Here is a 7,949-nt window from a genome sequence, read left to right as displayed (position 1 = left end):
TCAGGCGCATTGTTGCCGTGTTGCTATTTTGAGGCAACTGAAATAGTTACATTAATAGTTATATTAAAAATAAAAGGATTACAATGTAAAACATTATTATTGTGTGCATAAAGATAAAAAAAATGCTTTGGTGGAATCCGGCTTGTCCCGTAGATGGCACACGAGCAGATCGGTTTCCTCGCTAGAGAAGCGTTCAGTTTTTCCGCTTGCAAATTCCACCATGTTAACAGCGAATGCACAATGGTGCGAGTGCAACTGGCTTTTAAAGAGAATGAGAGATGAGACTTGGTTTATTGCACGTCATACCCAAAACACATCCATTACTCATTAAGAGACTAGGGACAACCCTTTTAGACCATGCGCCGGACGTGCCAACCATTTTCCCCGTCGTTAAACTAGCAAAAGTGGATTCTGACCGCCCTAAGTGCACTTGCGCCATGCGCTTTAGACCATGCGCTTACTGTAGATCATTAAAATAGGGCCCCAAAAGTGCAAATGCAAAAAGAAATGCAATTCATGCCTGTACAGTAGAGGGCGCAACTCAAACAAACCTTTCAGCTGTGCCTCCATTCTGGACTGCAGAAGAACAGGACACAGAAGAAAAAAGTTCAACACTCTTACTTCAGCAATAAAAATAAATAAATTTAAACACAAAAGTGATGTTTATCTAAAGCCATTTTTGCTTATTAGTATGGTTGAATTGGATCATTGAAGGTCAGAAGCAAAGACATTGGTTAATAAAGTGAGATTAAATACATAAAGTATATTTGTGTAATTTAACATTTAATTATTGCAGGTTTACATAATATTCTGAATTTGAATTTTACTGTTTTTATTAATTTTGAGGAATACTGAAGTAATGTGTTACTTTACTAGTTACTTGAAAAAAGTAATCTGATTACGTAACTCGGATTACTTGTAATGCATTACCCCCAACACTGCATGTGACACTGAAGACTGCAGTAATGATGCTGAAAATTCAGCTTTGCCATAACAGGAATAAATTACATCTTAAATTATATTTAAATAGACATATTGTAATAGTATTTCACAATATTACTGTATTTTTTACATAAATAAATGCAATCTTGGTGAGAATAAGAGACTTGAAACACTTTCAAAAGCACACACACACACACACAAAAAAAAAGGAAAAAAAAAAAAAAAAAGTACAGAACCAAAACCCCAATATATATATAACTTTGTTTTGTTCGATCAAATGTTCAACATTTGTCTTGACGAAGCTTGCTTTCATATTATTTTTTATTCATTTGAATTCTTATTAATTCACATTTGAAGTGCAGTTTTCCATCCCGTTTGCTATTCTCAAATCAATTCTGAATGGTGCACAACCCTGCTTAAACATGATCATTGTGAACAATTCATCAGCACACAGTATTCCTATAAAAGTTGTTTTCATGATCTATCATAAAAATGTATCTTGCTCCAATCACTTGGCTCCATTGTGGTATGTAACAATCCATTCCTGATGCATTAAATCATGCCCCTTCCTACATTTCCCCCCTTGAATACCCTATTTCACACAGAAATACATCACATACTGAAGTTAAATGATCAGAGATTTCACTAAAAGTTAAATCTGTAATCAGAGCAGTACGTCACACCATTAACACTGCATTGTGTATAGATCATGGATCTATAATTTCTCCTTCTAATACACCTCACCATCATATATTGTATTTAGTTGTCGAATGTCCCTTTAAACAAAGATTATCTATCATAAAAAAGCTTGCATCATACATCTGAGAACCAGAGACTTGTTATAAAAATGCTCCAGTCAGCTGCTTCTGGAATGAATTTGATAGTTCTTGCCGCAGAGGCTGTCGATCATCAAGACAACATGCTTAATTGTCTGTGAAAGATTGCCACAAGGGGATCAAAAATTCCCTTTATGCCTAAAAGCAATTACCTTGCCCTTGTTTTTTAAAAGCTCCACTTGTGCACTGGAGCATGGATGAAAACAAGAGGCATGCTGGGACTGTATTAGATATAGGCACCTGAAAAAGGACTGTGATTGAGCTCTGCTGAAATAATCAATATATTAAAGTCAAGTCCATATAAGTGAAACATTACCATAGTCGTTAACTATGTTAGTTGATGAGTATGCAAAAGGTGTAAAAGGATTACAGGTATAAAATGTTTTCTCAGTTATGATATTAGAACTGGATCCACTGTTGATCCAGTATTTCAGAACAGTTGTGTTATTGTGATATAGACCAGCTTTACTGATTAATCTATTAAAAAAAACATATAAAGTTGCAAGACATATTACAAAATAATAGGAATGGCTTTCTTCTAGAGGCTTGTAGGAAATATTTAAACAAAACCATTTAAAGATTTGGGAGCAGTATATGATTTTTCTTTTTTTTTTAAGAAATTAATATTTTTATTCAGCAAGGATGCTTTAAATTGATCAAAAGTGACAGTAAAGACTTTTATAATTTTACAAAAGATTTCTGTTTCAAATAAATGCAATTTCAAATAAAATTTATTGTTGTTTCCACAAAATTATAGAGCAGCACCACTGTTTTCAACATTGATAATAGTAAGACATGTTTCTTGAGCATCAACTCATCATATTAGAATGATTTCTGAAGGATCATGTGACACTGAAGACTGGAGTAATGATGCTGAAAATTCAGATTTGACATCACAGGAATAAATTACATTTTAAAATTTATTACAATAGTAAAAAGTTATTTTAAATTGTAATAATATTTCACAATATTACAGTTTTTCCTGTATTTTTGATCAAATAAATGCAGCCTTGTTGAGACTTCTTGCAAAAACACAAACATTATAAAACCCCCAAATTTTTGGACAAACATGTACATATTCTGTATTTATAGCTCTATTGCTAATTCCAACAAAACCCATGAAATCAACGGGGTCAGGGTTAAAAAGCGGAAATTTAACTCTATTAATTTTTTAAATATACAATATATTCTTTGAATCATAACGTTGACAATCATTGTTTAGGTATAGACTTCCATTGTAAGCAGTGTTGAGGAAAGTTACGGTTACACTTTATTTTAATGTGTCCCTATTACCATGTAATTATACATATAAGTACTGAGTAATTTTAATTAAGTATATGTACTTACTATAGGGTCAGGGTAGGATTAGGGTTTGGTTTAGGGTTAGTTGCATGTAATTACGCCTAACTTATGGTTATTACTATAGTAAATACATGTAACATATGTAACAAGGAAATTAAAATAAAATTAAAATAAAGTGTTACCAAAGTTACTTTTAAAAGTAACAAAGTTACTTTTTTACCTTTTTTTTTTCTCCCCAAAAAAGTTACTTTTTCACTGCTTTGCTTAGTTACTTTTTTATGGAAAGTAATGTGTTAAATTACTTTTTTCTCACCTGAGCTAGGCTTGCTTATTTTTATTTATTTTTTTATTTTTTTTATTTTTTTATTTTTTTTAAAAAAAGGCAAATTCACACCTGTACAGTAGAGGGCACAGCTCAAACAAATCTTTCAGCTGTGCTGCCATTCTGGATTAAAGAAGAACAGGATGAAGGACAAGAAATTTCAACACTCTTACTTTGACAATAAAAACTAAAAAAATTAAACAAATGTGATGTTTATCTAAAGTCATTTTTGCTTTTTAGTATGGTTCGAATGGATAATCAAAGTACAACAGGTAAGACATTGGTTAATAAAGTGAGATTAAATGTAATTTAATGTGTAAATTAACATATTTAATTATTGCAGGTTTTCGTAATATTCTGAGTTTGTATTTCACAGTTTTGAATCATTTTTAGGAATACTGAATCTGTTTTTGTGCAAGTGAGATGAGTAAATGCTCACATTTAGTCTAGAACTACAATAACTGTCATGTTCACACAGAGACACAACGCCTCTGTACTTACTCCCAATTTCTCAACATGGGGACAGGAGAGCTGTCAGTCAATAGGCCTACATGGGAAAACAAAGTAACTTGTTATTCATTTGAAAAACAACTCAGATATTTTGTTGTAAACTTAAAAGTAATGCATTACTATATATATATATATATATATATATATATATATATATATATATATTTATTTATTTATATATAATTTTTTGGTTGTTGTTGAAAAAAAGTGATCATTAATGAAACTGAGAGACATGTAAGAATGTCACAGAGGCTGTCAGTATTTTAATTTAACCCAGAATTTCCCTTTAACTTATTAAAGCCACAACAGCACTTCATAGCTGGCCTCACATAACTATGTAATATTCAAAGACAAAGAAAAAATGTTATGCAAGATGCCACATCTAACAGTTTCTGTTCATGAATGGAATGTCATTGAATTTCAGAATACCATCAGCACATTCTTTGTTATAACTCAAGTTTCAAGACAAACAGAGGGACAGACTGGACATACTGAGAAAGCTTAAGATCAGAAAGCCCAATTGTCTTAACTATGTACAAAAGTCTTTATAAACGGGCACAAGAAAAACATTGAAGAGTGGCAGTGAAATTATCACAGCAAAATCCCCAGAGTTAAATCAACTCTGCTCAGAGTACATTTGGTCCCTCTCTAGTGAAGCAGAGTTAAAGTTAATGAGATAATTAAGCAATTCATTAATTGATGATTGAGTATTAGTGATGAACACCTGCTGTTAACAAGCAGAATCACTAAAGAAAAGAAAAACACAAGAACTACAACTGACTTTAGCCACAGCCTTCGATGAAATTAAATGAAAGTGAAAGACAATCTATGAAGAAGATCTGATTAAACAATTCCACAGACAGCATTACCAGCTTCACTTATTACTAACCAGATTGACTTTATTTCTGTCACAGAAGTTTTTATTTAGAATTAACAGAGGTTAAGATGTTGATGTTTTATTGGGCAAGAAAACAAAAGGGAAAAACGATGCCACCATCATGGAGACCAGTGTTTGCTTTAGTTGGGCTCTTGACCCTTGACATACTATATTTGATTTTTCTCTGCAACAATGCATGACTTTCTAAAGCAGTGAGGTCAATGCTTTACATTGAGCAGATATTAGCTGCTTTTGTATATTTTGTTAAGCATTGTGAGCTGGCCTGGTTGCGATAACTAATATGTTTTGTCATTTATACATTTAGGTTTTGCATTACCAACCCTGTTAAATTAAATCATGAGAACAAAGTGTTACAGCAGAGTTATCATGAATGATTTTAAAATCATGTAGTGCATAAAAAGTTTGAATTACTCTGTTATTTAGACACACTCTCATCAAGAATCAGCATATGAATCTGACAATCAACAAAATGCTTCACACTGCAATGCATGCTGGGTATCACCATAGTACAAAACTCCCATCATGCACTGCAGTATAAATAATTATTATCACCACTGTTGAGGTTTGTAAGATAAGTGTTCATGTCTAAGCCTGAGCGGTAACAGTTGTTCATCTTTAGCATTAATGCATTTTTCTTTTTTTCTTTCTTTCTTTTTTTTGCATTTCTGTAATAGCTGAATCTCAGTCAATAAACCGAAGACAAAGAAAGAGATCACTTTGTGATGTTCATTTAAATGTCTTACAAGCAGAAAATGTAAGCTGATCTGCTCATTCAATCGTTTAATTCAGTAATGCACAAGTGTTTGCTGTGAAACACTATTGCAACTGCTTAAAACAAATTATTTCAAAAATATAAAAGAGTCAAGAGCCCAAACACTGACCACCATGATGGTAGCATCATTTTTTGACCAATAAAACATCAACATCTAAAACTCTGTTAATTCTCAATAAGAGCTTCTGTAGACATGTGACAGAAATGAAGTCAATCAGGTTAATAATAAGTGAATTTGATAATGCTGTTTGTGGAGTTGTTTAATCAGATCTTGAGATATTTAATGTCTTTTATCTTCAGTTCATTTCCTCTAAGGGTGTGGCTGAATTTAGTTGTAATTATTGTGTTTCTCTTTTCTCAGTGAATCTGCTTGTTAACAGCAGGTGTTCATCACTAATACTCAATCATCACTTAATCACTTAATTATCTCATTAACATTAACTCTGCTTCAGTGTTACTTTTTACACTGTATAGAGAGGGACCAAATGTACTCTGAGCAGATCTGAAGTCAATCAGGTTAATAATAAGTGAATTTGATAATGCTGTTTGTGGAGTTGTTTAATCAGATCTTGAGAGATTTATTTATTATCTTTTATCTTCAGTTCATTTCCTCTAAGGGTGTGGCTGAAGTTAGTTGTAATTATTGAGAGATTTAAGCAGGTGTAACTCTGGGGATTTTGCTGTGTACCAGTTAATATCAAAACAAAATCTGATGAACAAGCCAGTGCTGAAACAGACTGCAAATAAATATATGTTTAAATTAAAAATGGCATATATATAATACATTTTATAGAATAAATGATCATCAAATACTATACACAACCTGTTAAATAAAAAAATGGCATCATGTGAAAATAAGAAAAAAGGAAGGAAAAGATGTGTGTACTTTCTGTTGAATCATGTGAAAATAAAACAACCATACAGTCTGAGTCATTTATGCTATCGTATCATGCCATCCCATGTAAAACTGCTTTAGACTGGCATAAGAAAGGCAGACAGAAACTGTATCTTGCTTGTATTTTAGAACATTTATGTCTACATAATATTTTCATTTATGTTTCTGCAAACACTATTAGTTTGAAAATAGTTTGCAGAAATACAATTTATTGTAGCTTGTTTCTGCCACGCAATAAAAAAATAAAAAGGTAACTGCAACTTATCTCACAATTCTGACTTTTTTTCTTAGAATTATGAGTTTATATCTCACAGTTGGGGCTTTTTTCTCAGAATTGTGAAATATAAACTTGGAATTGTGAGAAAAAAGTCAGAATTGTGAGATATAAATTCACAATTAAAAACTTTCATCTAACATTTCTTTTTCCTCACAAAAGTTTATCTCTCACAATTTGGACTTTATAACTCGCTATTGCAAGTTTATATCTCACAAGTCAGAATTGTGAGATAAACTCGCAATAGCAAGAAAAAAGTCGAAATTGTGAGATAAAAAGTTGCAATTACCTTTTTCTATTTTCTATTCCGTGGTAGAAACAACATTCCATAGTTTATAAATATGATGTAATTTAAAATAATTTACATTTTTTTTCCAAAAGGTTGTGTAACAAAGTAGCAAAATCATATATTGCAAGCACTGGTAAAACTCTTATGGTTTACATATCGTTTTACCATGGCCGTAGAATATGCGGGGGATGGGGGGGGATGTGTCCCCCGCACTTTTAATAAAAAGTAAATTCGTTCCCCGCACTTTTTTCGGGTAAGTGTGTTCACATAGAGGCCAATAAATGAATAAATATTGATTTAAATTCAAGGAGACAAGGTAGTCTATGCATGACTTGTCGTTTTATTCTTAACTAAAATGATTATGGAGCGCTCACTCTCATGTAATATATGTTTCATTCATACTGGAAGCCGGAGGGCGCTCTCTCGCAGAAAGTCCAAAATGCTTTCGTAGAAGTAATTCAGCTATTCACTTTAGCAGCAGCTGAATAAAATGCAGAAACGTACTGACTGATCAAACGTGAAGACAATGAACACACCATTGCGACAAGATATGGTTTGTGTGTTTTTCAAGCCATCTCAAGGTATTTATTTACAGTAAAGTATATGAATAATGCAGTGCTAATTGACAACCTTTTTAATATCTCAGCATAAGTCATAAATCTCTTATGCTCGTCAAGGCTGCATTTAATAATAAAAAAATACATTAAAAGCAGTAACATTGTGAAATATTATTACAAATTAAAATAGCTGTTTTCTATGTGAATATATTAAAGTGTAATTTATTCCTGTGATCAAAGCTGAATTTTCAGCATCATTACTCCAGTTTTCAGTGTCACATGATCCTTCAGAAATCATTCTAATATAATTTGATGATCAAGAAACATTTCTGAATATTATGTGTTGAAAACA

This window comes from Ctenopharyngodon idella, chromosome 22, assembly GCF_019924925.1.
Source record: "Ctenopharyngodon idella isolate HZGC_01 chromosome 22, HZGC01, whole genome shotgun sequence".
Taxonomy (NCBI): Eukaryota; Metazoa; Chordata; class Actinopteri; order Cypriniformes; family Xenocyprididae; genus Ctenopharyngodon; species Ctenopharyngodon idella.
This window is presented reverse-complemented; position numbering follows the sequence as displayed.